The following is a 13837-nucleotide window of genomic DNA, read 5'->3' as shown; positions in this document are numbered from 1 at the left end:
ACACACACACACACACACACACACACACACACACACACACACACACACCCCAATATTAGGAGAATATAGAAGAAAAAATATAACCTGCCTGGAGAAACAAATATGATTTAAGAATATACTAAATGCCTCTAACATTTGAAACAGATATAATCTATGATTTTAATGAATCCTCAAGGGAAAATACAGAAATGTTTATATAGGTTTGACTTTCTCCCAAGTGCCATTCCAGCAGAATACTGAGAGTCCTGTGTTCCTATGAATATCTTTTGTGCTTATCTAACCAGAGATTCTGTCAGTTTCCAAACTAGATGGGTCTTAATTCCTCCGCCCCCAGGAGACACAGAAGTGTAGCTGATTCAAGTCATCTTTAATCCTGGAGCATCCTTACAAGAAAAATGCTCCATTACTTGAAGATGGCTGAATAAGCCTCTCTATTCCTAGCAGGGAAAACAACCTCCCACACCTGTGACTCCCCACCAGTGCCAGCGGGACCTGCTTATATTCTCACTTCTTTTTGCCTGAAGCCCAAGATAAGCAGTGCCTGGCAGATAAGAGGCACTGATTCAACAGCTGAGGGTTAATCCATCAACTCTGTGAAGTAAACAGAGCAAGTCTCCTTGTCCCACTTACTCTGCTATTTATTGGATGTGGATGCTGGGCACTGGGAATGTGACAGAGTCCTTGCCTCTGAAGAGCCTGACCAAGTCGGGAGGTATTTTCAAATACTATGGCTGCAAGGGCTTACACCACATAAGCAGCTACTCTAACAGGAAAATGTAGATAAAAGAGAAATTTCACAGAAAACTAGAAAACTCAAGAAATTCTATGAAAACAAATGCAGTCAACTGAAGGCATGAACCAATGAGTTTGGCCTTCAAAAAGAAAAGCCAGGTTGATAATCATACAGATAGTCTGCATCTCTGAGCATAATGCTGGGAAAGAAGTTGTGATTTATGGTCATTACACACACACACACACACACACACACACACACACAGCCACACACACACACAGCCACACACACACACAGCCACACACACACAGCCACACACACACAGACACACACACACAGACACACACACACAAACACACACACACACCCCCCACTCTATCTATACGGTAGCCACATTGGTTAAATATTCTTTGCAGAAAAGAGTTCATGTACCCTGAAGTAAGACGTACACAACAGTCTTGGAGTCAGCACAATAATTAACATCCCCAGCCTCATGAGTCACCTTTTCTAGAATAAACATTTTCCAAATCTGCTCTCTAAATAAAAGATTCTAGAAATTATGTCAACTGAAACCATGTTAGGTAATTATTTTTGACAGAATAAATACTTGGCTCAGAGTAAATTTCTCTTATGCCTGAGCTATAAGGCTCACCTTTGAAGGAAGGAAAATTTAACTTTTTTAAAAGATCAACAGCCACTAAAGCAAATAAACAACAAAACCTGAAATATTGTCCTAATTAACTGAACAAACACAATTTTCAAACTTCTTTATACATGCTTACTTTCTGACATTGCAAAGGACCACTTATTTATTTTCTGTGTCTTTGTTAAAGCTATGTTCCCTCAAAGTACTTCTGATCAGAAATGATGGGAACTGTTTGAGAAGCAAGTGTTTGAGGGACCAGTTTTCTTTTTCCTTTTCGATTATATAATGTGAGATTTAGGTGTCCTATCTACCCATATACATGGAGCATGGCTGGAGTAGGGCAGAATGAGATGAAATACAGACGTCCAGCTTTTTTTAAATGCCACCTTTAAGGACCACTAAAGAGATGCACAGTCTCATTCTTTCTATTCACAAAGCAAACTCCTCAAAATATAACTAATATTCTAAAATACCAACGTAATAGAATATAACTATTACTTTAGGGGAAAAAACACTCTTGGTTTACTTTTGCTTATGAATGAACTTGATTCTCCACTTTTTAATTCATGAGGACTTTACCAAAAATACCCTCTTAGGACCAGAAGAAAAATTCAGCTTCAGCTACAAGAGTCTTAAGGTAGCTAAGCTTATAAAGCCACACAAAGAGTTGATGTACTAACAATGTCCAGAAAGAGGCTCCCAATACTTTAAGGATTTTGAAATGTGGACTCCGAAATAAAACTGGAGATGGGAAAGGCCATTTCCAAAACTATATCAATGCAACCTCTGCTTCTGCATATGCTAAAACTGTCTCTTCTAAACCTGTAAGATCAAATATGTATAAAGGGCAGATTTACAGAGACTAATGTTTTGTTCCTAATGTTTTTTTTTTTTAAGAGTGAACAATCCAGACTAGACCACTAAGAATACTACAAAAACCAAAAGCTAGGAGAGTTCAAATCCTCACACATCCCTGGAGGCACAGTAAAATCAGACCCAGAAAAGAGTAGTTAAGAAAAATATAAGGGCTCTGAAATGAAGACAAAACCATCAGGAAATGTGATTAAGCTTGACCTAATCACAAAAGTACAGAAAACACCACCTTGTCTTCACAGAATGATGTTCCTGCTATTCTAGGCTCAGCTTAAATGCCTCCTAAAAAAAGGAGGACATTCTCTGAATACTCAGTTTAACCCCGTGCAGGTCCTCTCAAATGCCAGCACTATCTAAAGATACTTTTCACTGCTGTTGTTCAGTAGCTCAGTAGTGCCCAACTCTTTGCGACCCCATGGACTACGGCATGCCAGGCTTATCTGTCCTTAATTATCTCCTGGAGTTTGTTCAAACTCATGTCCTCTGACTTGGTGATACCATCCAATCATCTTGTGTATTATGCTTACTATGTGATTCCTCCCGTGCTACCGAGAGGGCAGCATCCTTCCTTGTCTGTTTCACTACTATATACCCAGCACCTAGAACTCTGCTTAATACGTATTTACCTCAACAAATACTGAATGAATAGTGCTATTGAAAATTTAATATACTAAGGTTATTTCCTGATACTTAAAGATTATTTGGACAAATGTAAGTGATAATTTATACACACATTAAATTTATGAAACTCATAAAATACTGTACTGGCTGGAACATAAAATCAACTTTAAAACGGTAGAGTTACACTGGCCTTTGACTTCTTGTAGAAGCAGTAAAATGCAATCCCATTTATGACCCATAATTAGAAAAATTCAACCCAGCTGCTAGTTTCCAACAAAAATAATGAAAAATTTCACAAGTTAATCAGTGCAGAAAGCAAAGGCACTTTTCAATTAAAATGTGGGAAAGAGGCTTTTAAGAACATCCATGTTTCGAACAGTTTTATTTTTAATCAAGGTGAAAATGAAATACAGTGAAGTACACAATTCACTGAGTTCTGACAAATGTATACAGCTATGTAACCAATATTCCAATCAATATACAAAACATTTCCAACACCCTGGAAAGTTTCCCCAACTCCTTACAGTCAATTCCTACCATCCCTTAGGAAACTATTATTAGTATTTCTAATAGTAGTTTAGAACCATTTCTAACCATAGCTTAGTTTTGCCTGTCTCTGAATTTCATACAAATCTGAGATTTATTCTCACTGCTGAGAAGATCAATAGTTTGTTCTTTTTTACTGCTGAGTAGTATTTCATTATGTGAATGCACTACAATTTGTCTATCCATTCTCCTGTTGATGATTTTTTCCAATCTGGGCCATTCTGAATAAAACTTCTATAAATATTTTTATACACATCTTTTTGTGAACGTATGTATTTCTCATGTAGATACCTAGAAGGAGTTTCCCTGGTAGCTCAGCTGGTAAAACAGCTGCCTGCAATGCAGGAAACCCTAGTTCGATTCCTGGGTCAGGACAATTCCCTGAAGAAAGCATAGGCTTCCCCCTCCAGTATTCACGGGCTTCCCTGGTGTCTCAGACGGTAAAGAATCTGCCTGGAATGTGGAAGACAGGGGTTTGATCCCTGGGTTGGGAAGATCCCCTGGAGGAGGGAATGATAACCCACTCCAGTATTCTTGCCTGGAGAATCCCCATGTACAGAGGTGCCTGGCAGGCTATGGTCCACAGGGGTTGCAAAGAGTCAGACACAACTGAGTAAGCAAGTACAGCACCTAGAGTGGGACTGCTGGGTCATAGGTAAATAAATATTTAACCTTATAAAAAAACTGCTGATTTCTTGTTTCTACCATTTCATCCTCTCATGTAATAAACAAGAATTTCAGTTACCTTGTATCTTTGCTAACGTAAGACAGGTCTTCTATTTTAGCTATTCTCATGCGTTTAGTGGAATCTCATTGTGATTTTAATGTTAATTTCCTTAATAACCAAAGATACTGAGCACTCTCCCATGGGTTTACTGGCCATTCTCATGTCTTCTTTATTAAACTGTTTAAGTCTTTTGCTCAGTTTCATTAAAGCCTTTTTATTATTGAGATTTAACAGCTCCTTATGTATATTCCAATAAAAATAAATTAGAATACGTAAGGGAAAAAAACAATTATAATAGCAACAAAAAATAATAGGTAACTTAGAAATAAGGTTAAGAAAAGACAAGAAAATCCTTTATGAAGAAAATTACAGAACACTGAAGAAATGAAAGGAAAACTGAATAAATGGAGATAGGCAATGTTCATGGACAGGAAGATTCAATATCATTTAAAGAAGCTTATCCTAAAAGTTCTGTGGAATAATAAAAGCCTATGGGTAGTTAAACAATTCTGAAGAAAAATAAGGTAAAAATTACTTCAGTTCAGTTTAGTTGCTCAGTCGTGTCCGACTCTTTGCAACCCCACAGACTGCAGCAATCCAGGCCTTCCTGTCCATCACCAACTCCTGGAGTTTACTCAAATTCATGTCCATTGAGTTGGCGATGCCATCCAACCATCTCGTCCTCTGTTGTCCCCTTATCCTCTCGCCTTCAATCTTTCACAGCATCAGAGTCTTTTCAAATAAGTCAGTTCTTCACATCAGGTGGCCAAAGTATTGGAGTTTCAGCTTCAGCATCAGTCCTTCCAATGAATATTCAGAACTAATTTCCTTTAGGATGGACTGGTTGGATCTTCTTACAGTCCAAGGGACTCTCAAGAGTCTTGTCCAACACCACAGTTCAAAAGCATCAATTCTTCATTGCTCAGCTTTCTTCACAGTCCAACTTTCACATTCACATCACAACTTTCCATACTACTGGAAAAACCATAGCCTTAACTAGATGGATCTTTGTTGGCAAAGTAATGTCTCTGCTTCTTCATATGCTGTCTAGGTTGGTCACTGGAGAAGGCAATGGCACCCTACTCCAGTCCTCTTGCCTGGAAAATCCCATGGATGGAGGAGCCTGGTAGACTGCAGTCCATGGCGTCACTATGAGTCAGACATGATTGAGCAATTTCATTTTCACTTTTCACTTTCATGCATTGGAGAAGGAAATGGCAACCCACTCCAGCGTCCTTCCCTGGAGAATCCCAGGGACAGCAGAGCCTGGTGGGCTGCCGTCTATGGGGTCGCACAGAGTCGGACACGACTGAAGCGACTTAGCAGCAGCAGCAGCAGGTTGGTCATAACTTTTCTTCCAAGGAGTAAGCGTCTTTTAATTTTATGGCTGCAGTCACCATCTGCAGTGATTTTGGAGCCCAAATAAAGAAAGTAAAAATTACTTACCCTACCACATATCAGGACCATATAAACTCATATTAAGATAAAAATATTAAAATGAAAGAATGGACAAATGAATAAAAGAGAATAGCCTTTAAGTACATTCACATAAAAATGAGAAACTGATGTTTAAAAGTCAGTGAGGGAAAAAGTAAAAAAATGATGCATATTTTAAAAAAATGAAATAAGATTCTCATCTCTCACCATGCACAAAAATAAATTATAGATAGATTAAAACCTTAAGTGTGAAACTCAAGACTTTTTCATTTTTACGAGAAAATGAAGAGATTATCTTTTTAATGTGGGGCAGAGATGGATTTCTTAAGGCACAAAAAAGTGTAAGTATAAAGGAAACGATTAATGTTAGCCTATAATAAAATCAAGAAATTATGTTCTTGAGTGAAAAGGCATGAACATGAGTGAAAAGAGTGAAACAAGTGAAGGAAATTAAGAGGTAAACTTCCATTTACAAAACAAGTGAGTCATGGGGATGGAATATACAGCAAGGAGACTATAATCAATAATAATGTATGGATAATATCTTTGTACAATGACAAATGTTAACTAGACTTAATGTGGTAATCAATCTGCAACATACAGAAATATCAAATCTCTGTTATGCATCAGGAACTAACAGAGTGTTTGCTGTAGGTCAATTATTCTTCAACAAACAAACAAATAAACAAACTCATAGAGAGATCAGATTTATGGTTACCAGAGGCAGAGGTTGAAAGGAGGAGCAATTGGATGAAGACAGTCAAACGGCTTAAACTTCCAGTTAGAAGATGAGTAAGTATTAGGGACGTAATGCACAATAAGATCTATATAATTAACACTACTCTATGTTATATATGAACGTTGTTAAGAGAGTGAATCCTAACAGTTCTCATCATAAGGAAAAAAAATTTTTTTTTTCATTTTACATCTATGAGATGATGGATGTTCACTAAACCTAGTGTGGTAATCATTTTATGATGTACATAAATCAAACCATTATGCTGGACACCTTAAACTTACACAGTGCTGTATGTTGATTATATCTCAATAACACTAGAGGACAGAACAAAGAAAACTCTGTTCAAACTACGCTACTGTAAATAAGATGAAAAGACAAGCCCAAGACTGGGAGAAGATATTTTTTAATGCATGTTACCAACAAAGAATTAGTAACCAGAAGATAAATGGATGGATGGATGGATGGATGGATGGAAGGGGAAAGAAAAGGAACAGCCTTACAAATCAGTAAGAACAACACAGTCAGATAGGAAAAATGGCAATAAAAATTATTTTTCACAGAAGATGAACTACAAATATGATCAGTGAACATAAAAAAGATATTCAAGATCAACATCAATCAAGGAAAAGCAAATTCAATTCACAAGATCTCAAGGTAACATCCATCCTATTGGCAAAGCTGCTTAAAATCTAACAACATCAAATGGTAGCTTGAATGTGCACAATTAGAAATTCTCACACTACTGCTGAGGGTGAAAACTGGATAATAGCTTTGCAGAGCAAATAAGGCAAAATGAGCTACAGTGAAAGCTGTGTGTTCCCTCCAGCCAGCCTTTCTACACTTAGATATATAACCTGGAGCAGCAATCATCGAACTTCAGTCTCTTTATATTCTTAAAAATTATTTGTTTATATGAGTGATAGTCATGAATATATATTGTATAATAAATTAAAACTGTTTTAAAATTATTTCACTTAAAAATGAACAGTATGCAACTACATATTATTGTAAATAACATATTCTTTTTTGCATTTATTTATTATTTATTTTTAATTCTTTTACTTTACAATACTGTATTGGTTTTGCCATACATTGACATGAATCCACCACAGATGTACATGAGTTCCCAACCCTGAACCCCCCTCCCACCACCCTCCTCATATCATCTCTCTGGGTCATCCCAGTGAAATAACATATTCTTATGGAAAATAACTACATCCTCCAAAACAAAAAAAATTAATAAAAAGAATGGCTATTTTACATTTTTTACAAATCTGGCATAATAGAAGACAGTTGGGTTCTCACATCTACTTCTGCATTCAATCTGCTGCAATAGCATACATTATGTACCCTCTGGAAAATTCCATTATATACTTACGAGAATGAGAGAATGAGGGGGAGGGGAAAGAACTTATTATATATTATTATTATTGTTATTTCCAATCCATAGACTCCCTGAAAAGGTCAAGGAGGAGGAGAGGAATGGTCCTCCAGGGGTCCCCACACTTTAAAAAACTCGAGTACATTTGCATAATACACATACATGCACACACACATCATGCTCATCACATCACTGTAATAACAGATAATTAGAAACAAGCAAAATATTTACCGAAGAACAGATAAACTGTCTATTTACATAAGGGTATACTAACAGTTGAAAAGAAGTAAACAAGGGCTATATGAATCAATGTAATATCTCAAACACTGTTCTAAAACACAAGCTGAAGGATGATAATTTACATAAATGAAACTTTTATAAGTGGTACAATTATACAAACTTGGAATATATGCAAAATAGTATTCCTAATCTATAAATAGATGCCTTTGTAGTAACAGTACAGAAACAAAAATAGGAAATAAAAGACAAGAAATTCATCATAGTGGTGGTTATCTATGGAGAAAGAAGTTAAGAGAATGGGTAAGAGAGGGACACACAAGGAAATTCCTACTGTATGTATAATTATTTTCTTAAAAGAAAAAAAGAACGTGAAGGGTTAAAATGTTAGAATCTGTTAGAGACAGGGGATGGTTTATATGAGTATTCATTTTTGTATATTGGAAACACCTCATAATTTAAAAAAAGAGAAAGAAAGAACAAGAGAGAGAGAAAAAATTTCTCCTTTACTCGCTTTTGGAGATCTCTCTCGGTACATAAAAATCTCTCAATACTCTCAGTCCAACCAGATTAGTCTACACTGCGGTTTTTTTTTTTTTTTTTTACTTTGTTATCTTTGACATATAAAAACAATATATGTAAGGCATGCAACTTGATATTTTAGCATAGTATATACTGTACAAAAAAATCACAATGAAGCTAAACAATTTAATTATCACTTCTATATAGTCACCATTCTGTATGTGTGAAGATTTTAATTAAGATCAATTTTCTCAGCCAATTTCAAGCATCCAGTACAGTACTGGTAACTGTCACCCTGCTGCATACTTAGATTCCCAGAACTCATTCACCTTGTGTAACTGAAGCTTTGTACTCTTTCAATGCTAAATGTGCTCCTGAAATATATTTTATAAAATATCCTTTTACGAATGAGTTTTTCTTAAAATTTGAACACTAAAATATCTTTTGAATTCTTTTTAAGGAATTATTAGGAATCAAAGATCCTAATCTTGCTTAGTTGGTAAACTGTTGTTAACGACAGTCAAATAAGATATCAAAGACCTGTGAAAAACTCCATGTAAAAACAAAGATCCAAAAGAACTGTCTTTTTCTTTCTAAAAATCTATTAAGATAGTAATTTGTAATGGAGCAAGTACAGAATGATGGGTTTTCAGAATAAAATCATTTTAACATAGAACTTAGGTACAAAAGTTTGTCCCACCATAAGCTTTCTTTCATAAATATTATGACATAAGGAAATGGCAACAAGCTGTCAATTTAATGCAACCAATTTTTCCAATTTATATTTCAGGCACACATTCATGTTTTTACTATAAGCATCTGCCTCACTTAAATAAAGTACCTACTATCAATACCCCTACCTACTCTTTTGCAAGTTGTTTTAAAATGACTTATTAAAACTTGGATAAAACCATAAACTGGGAGATTTTACACACACAAATTTATTTATTCTACCAGTTAAACACTGATTGTCAAGGAAGGAGATGGTGTGAAAACAAAGCAAAACTTTATCCCATTGCTTTTTTTTCCCTTATTTTTTTTTAAAGTCAGACTATTTACCTTGCATTTTAAATAGAATCAAAGGAGGACTTGAGATTTAAAAGAGCAAGGGTTTTTTTAAAGTTTGAAACACTTAGCTGAAAGATCTAAAAACTTCAGTTTTATACTTTTCATTAATAACTTTTTATTCAAGTACTATTACTATACTGACTTGAAAATAATCTCCAGTGTTTTATATTCTCAATCAACTTTTCATTTTTTTAAGTTTATTTTTAATTGAAGGATAACTGCTTTACAATGTTGTGTTGGTTTCTGCTGTACAAAAATGTGAATCAGCCATAAGTGTATATATATCCCCTCCCTCTTCAGCCTCCCTTCCACACCCTCATCCTACCCACCTAGGTCATCACAGGGCACCAGGGTGAGCTCCCTGTGTTCAAACTTCATTTTTAAAAACTGTAATGTTCTGACTTCTAAAACCTGCTTTTCCTTCCTTCCTTTTCTTATTTTTTAACAAACCCATATATAAGGCTAGTATATGTCAGACACTGTTAACTCATTTAACCCTCTGAGGTAAGTAGTGTCATAATTCCCATTTCACAGATGAGGAAACTGAGGCATAGATGGTAAAGTAACTTGCTCAAGGTTCCAAAAGTTATAAATGGCAGAATCAAGATTCAAACCCAGAGCTTATGCCAAAGCAAGGGCATATTTTTAAAAAGTTTTCACTGTTTCTAATTTTTCAGCATTACTTTAACATTTTTCAGCACTAAAAGCAATCTGTTTTCCATAAACTACCAGGCTTAAGAAGTATAAGGCAGAGGAAAGGGGATCTACTGACCATGTTTATCAAATGAGCGGAGGGGAAATGTGGAAGGAATAATAATTGAGGGAGATGACTGTAACACATTCAGTTTAGGGCAAAATTATTTGAGTTGCTTGAAGAATATGCAAGCAGAGGTGGCTGGTAAGCAGGTAGACACACTGAATCTTAAGGAGAGGGGAGGTCTGTGCTGGAACTACAGTTAAAACTGGAGGGCTCCAAAGAGCAAGTCAGCCCTAGGGGGTGAGCAGGATTCTCGTAATAAAGGTAAGAAGGCAGCGTCTTTCAAGGTGGTTAGGAATGAGGCAAGATGGAGAGAAAAAAGGACAAAGCAGGTTCAGGGCAACAGATGCATTTGAGATGTAACACAGGGCTCTCAGACGCAGAAGGAGAGATCAGAACATCTACTCAGTGAGAATATGCAATGCTCAGCTGCAAGACAAGCCTGTATGCTTGTGTTTTTTGCATTTTGCAGAATGATCAAATATCAGGCCAAAATATAATGCCGCCTTATTTTGTTTAATATAATGAAGTCTAAACCTATGAAACTGAAGACTAGCAAAGGCTTTTACATTTCATGAAAACACTTTAAAATGTTTAAAATATAAAGGATTATCAAGAGGGTATTTTTAATATTCACATGCCCAAGAAGGTTTCGATCACTTCAGAAATGTACGTTTACAGACATTTACTATTATTAGACATTCAGTATTCAACTTGGGGTTAATGAAAATATATTTGGCCACCTAATGTGAGCAAAGCGAGATGCACACAGGAAAGTCTAGGAGGGAGGAAGCTTATTACTGCATATCCCTGCCTGCCTGTGCCAGGCACATCTGACAGCCACCGAGCTTTCTTTCTGCCATTTTGACACTTTTCATGTCAACCAGAGAATTTTGTAAGGATCTTTTGGAAGGGTGAAATGAAGCTAACCTTTGGAGAAAAACTGGGATTTGGCAGAAAGCTAAGCAAAGAAGACTGGGTACCTAGGACCAAGAGAATAATTCCAGCAAGAATATTTGAATACATCAATTTTGAACCACACTATGTACCTCTACAGTGTTTTATCTACTACTCAAGGGCTATTTACAAATGAATAGACTTTCTTTCATGTCTCTTTTCACTTAAAATGTACTTAATAGGTAATACAAGTATATGATAAGCTTTTTATCAAGTTACAAAAAGGCGGACAGTGAAGAGTCTCCCTTCTAAACAACTGTCCTCTCCAGAGACTGCTTTCCTGAGATACCCCAGTGCATGCGTGCATGCTAAGTGGCTTCAGTCATGTCCGACTCTTTGCGACCCTATGGACTGGAGCCTGCCAGGCTCTTCTGTCCATGGGATTCTCCAGGCAAGAATACTGGAGTGGGTTGCCACAGGCTCCTCCAGGACATCTTCCTGACCCAGGGATTGAACCCATGTCTCTTGCATCTCCTGCCTGGGCAAACAGGTTCTTTACCACTATACCCTATGTAACTGCATTTCTTTTAAACTATTTTAAACTTTTTTCTCCTTATGGTGTTGTCTGGTCCTAATCTTTTAAAATATTTTAAACTTTAGATTTTCTTCTAATTTAGATAGCATTTCCATGACTTAGTGATTCTTAACTAAACACCTATAACATGGTATGATTCTGTTTGTTACATCCCCAAAATGTGTACCAAGAACCTTAGTACTCTATAATCTAAATGGAGTTCAAGGTACAGAGGGGAATACAAATTTAAAAGAAAAAGCCTGGATCTTATCTGTCACGTAGTATGATTTTATTTCCTCCTTATAAGATAGAATTTTCCTCTTTATTCTGCCAAACTTCGGTTGAGTTAAACAATTAGCTTACCTAATGAATGTCTATTTAAAAAGACAAACACAAACACACTAGGACCCTATAATTCAGGAGCTTAAAAAGAGGAAGCCAAAGTTTATTACAGCCAGCTTATATATTAATAGAGTATCAGTTTAGTTGAATTGTTAGGGATTGTGGTCTCCAAAATGGGGTCATGTACCACAAGACAGAGTATAAGGCAGTCTTTAAGGGTGTAGGAAAAAATTAGAACTTGTTTACAATGACTTCTTCTCCCTTTCAAAATTTATATTGTAGAATCCTTTCTCATGGGACTCCCCTGATAGCTCAGTGGTAAAGAATCTGCCTGCAATGCAGAAGACACAGGTTCGATCCCTGGGCTCGGAAGATCCCCTGGAGAAGGGAACGGCAACCTACTCTAGTTATCCTGCCTGGGAAATCCCATGGACAGAGAAGCCTGGTGGGCTAAAGTCCACTGGGTTGCAAAAGAGTCAACAACAACAACACTTTCTCATATACTGGTACATGCACAATATTTATAAAGACATACTTGGGATGTGTATACTCATTATGTTCCCTCATTAGCAAAACTGCTATTTTGCTAATGAGGGTACATAATCAAAAAAATTTGATAATTAAACAGCTCAGTATACGAGGTGTTCATTTCTAAAAATAAATAGTTTATTGATTGTCAAAAGTACACCAAGTACCGGGGCTTCCCTGATGGTCCAGTGGTTAGGACTTCGTTCTTTCACTGCTGAACACCCAGGTTTGAGGGACTAAGATCTCACAAGCTGCAGAGCATAGCAAAATAAAATAAAACAAAGCTCATGTAAGAAAAGTATACCAAGTGCTAATTTGGATAGAACAGAGAGAAAAAGCAAACTGTGAAAAGGACAGATCACTGCTGAGCTAGACTAAATTTTTAGAGGGAAAAGTAGGTGGCTTATTTTTTGATACGTGGTTCTTTTCAGCCATGTTATTGCTGTAAGAGTTACTAACACTGAAGTGTGTGGTCAAGCAGATGCGCTTGAACTTAAGACTGCCAGGTTAGAATCCTGACTCTACCACTCACTCCGGGGAAGGCTGAATGAAGTGTATAACAAGTCTTATTCAGGGCCTGGCAGTTAAGTAACCAAAAATGTTAACAATGATTAAATAAAAAGAATATCATTTAACAGACATTAGCTTTCTACAGCAACTGAAACGAAACAGCTGAGTCATGTTTTAATTAAGAACCTTTTGGAAAGATGCTTTTTGAGTCTAACATATTTAAACAAATGGAAGTTTTTCCTTCTTTTTTATCCAAAAAAAAAAAAAAAAAAAATTCCCCTCAGTAAAACTCCCATGAACTATTCTATCTTGGAACAGCTAATGTAAATTAAACAGTGTCAGTCCCCAGCCAAACGGATACCGGAATCACTGTATACAGTATATCTTTTTGGCTTCACTTTTATGTGGAACATGTGTTTATATTTTGACCTTTTGTCTTTTTTTTTAAAATACAGAGCATTTTTAAACAGCAGCAACTGGAATGATTTTTTTTTTTTTTTAGCTTCCAAACATACTAAGCTACACATGGCAAAGCCTATTGCTGAAACATTTATAAATGTTACACCAACTGTGTTTATATTTCTGATTTTTTTAGATTGTTGTTTTCATGTAAGCCATGACCTGAAAATTTGAGCTCAAATTCTTTCCACAAAATAATTACATAATGGAACAGTCTGAGTCATTTCGAATTTCCGAAAC

General features: G+C 36.2%; 1 protein-coding gene across 2 annotated transcripts in view; it reads right to left on the bottom strand.

Annotated features, from left to right (window-relative positions):
• The window catches only part of PRKAR2B (protein kinase cAMP-dependent type II regulatory subunit beta), a 111672-nt gene that overhangs the window by 90305 nt on the left and 7530 nt on the right, over positions 1 to 13837 (bottom strand). The gene's annotated exons all lie outside the window — the stretch shown is intronic.

This window comes from Oryx dammah, unplaced genomic scaffold (genome assembly GCF_014754425.2).
Source record: "Oryx dammah isolate SB20612 unplaced genomic scaffold, SCBI_Odam_1.1 HiC_scaffold_18, whole genome shotgun sequence".
Lineage (NCBI taxonomy): Eukaryota > Metazoa > Chordata > Mammalia > Artiodactyla > Bovidae > Oryx > Oryx dammah.
Note: the sequence above shows the minus strand (reverse complement) of the source record. Positions and strands in the feature narration are given on the sequence as shown.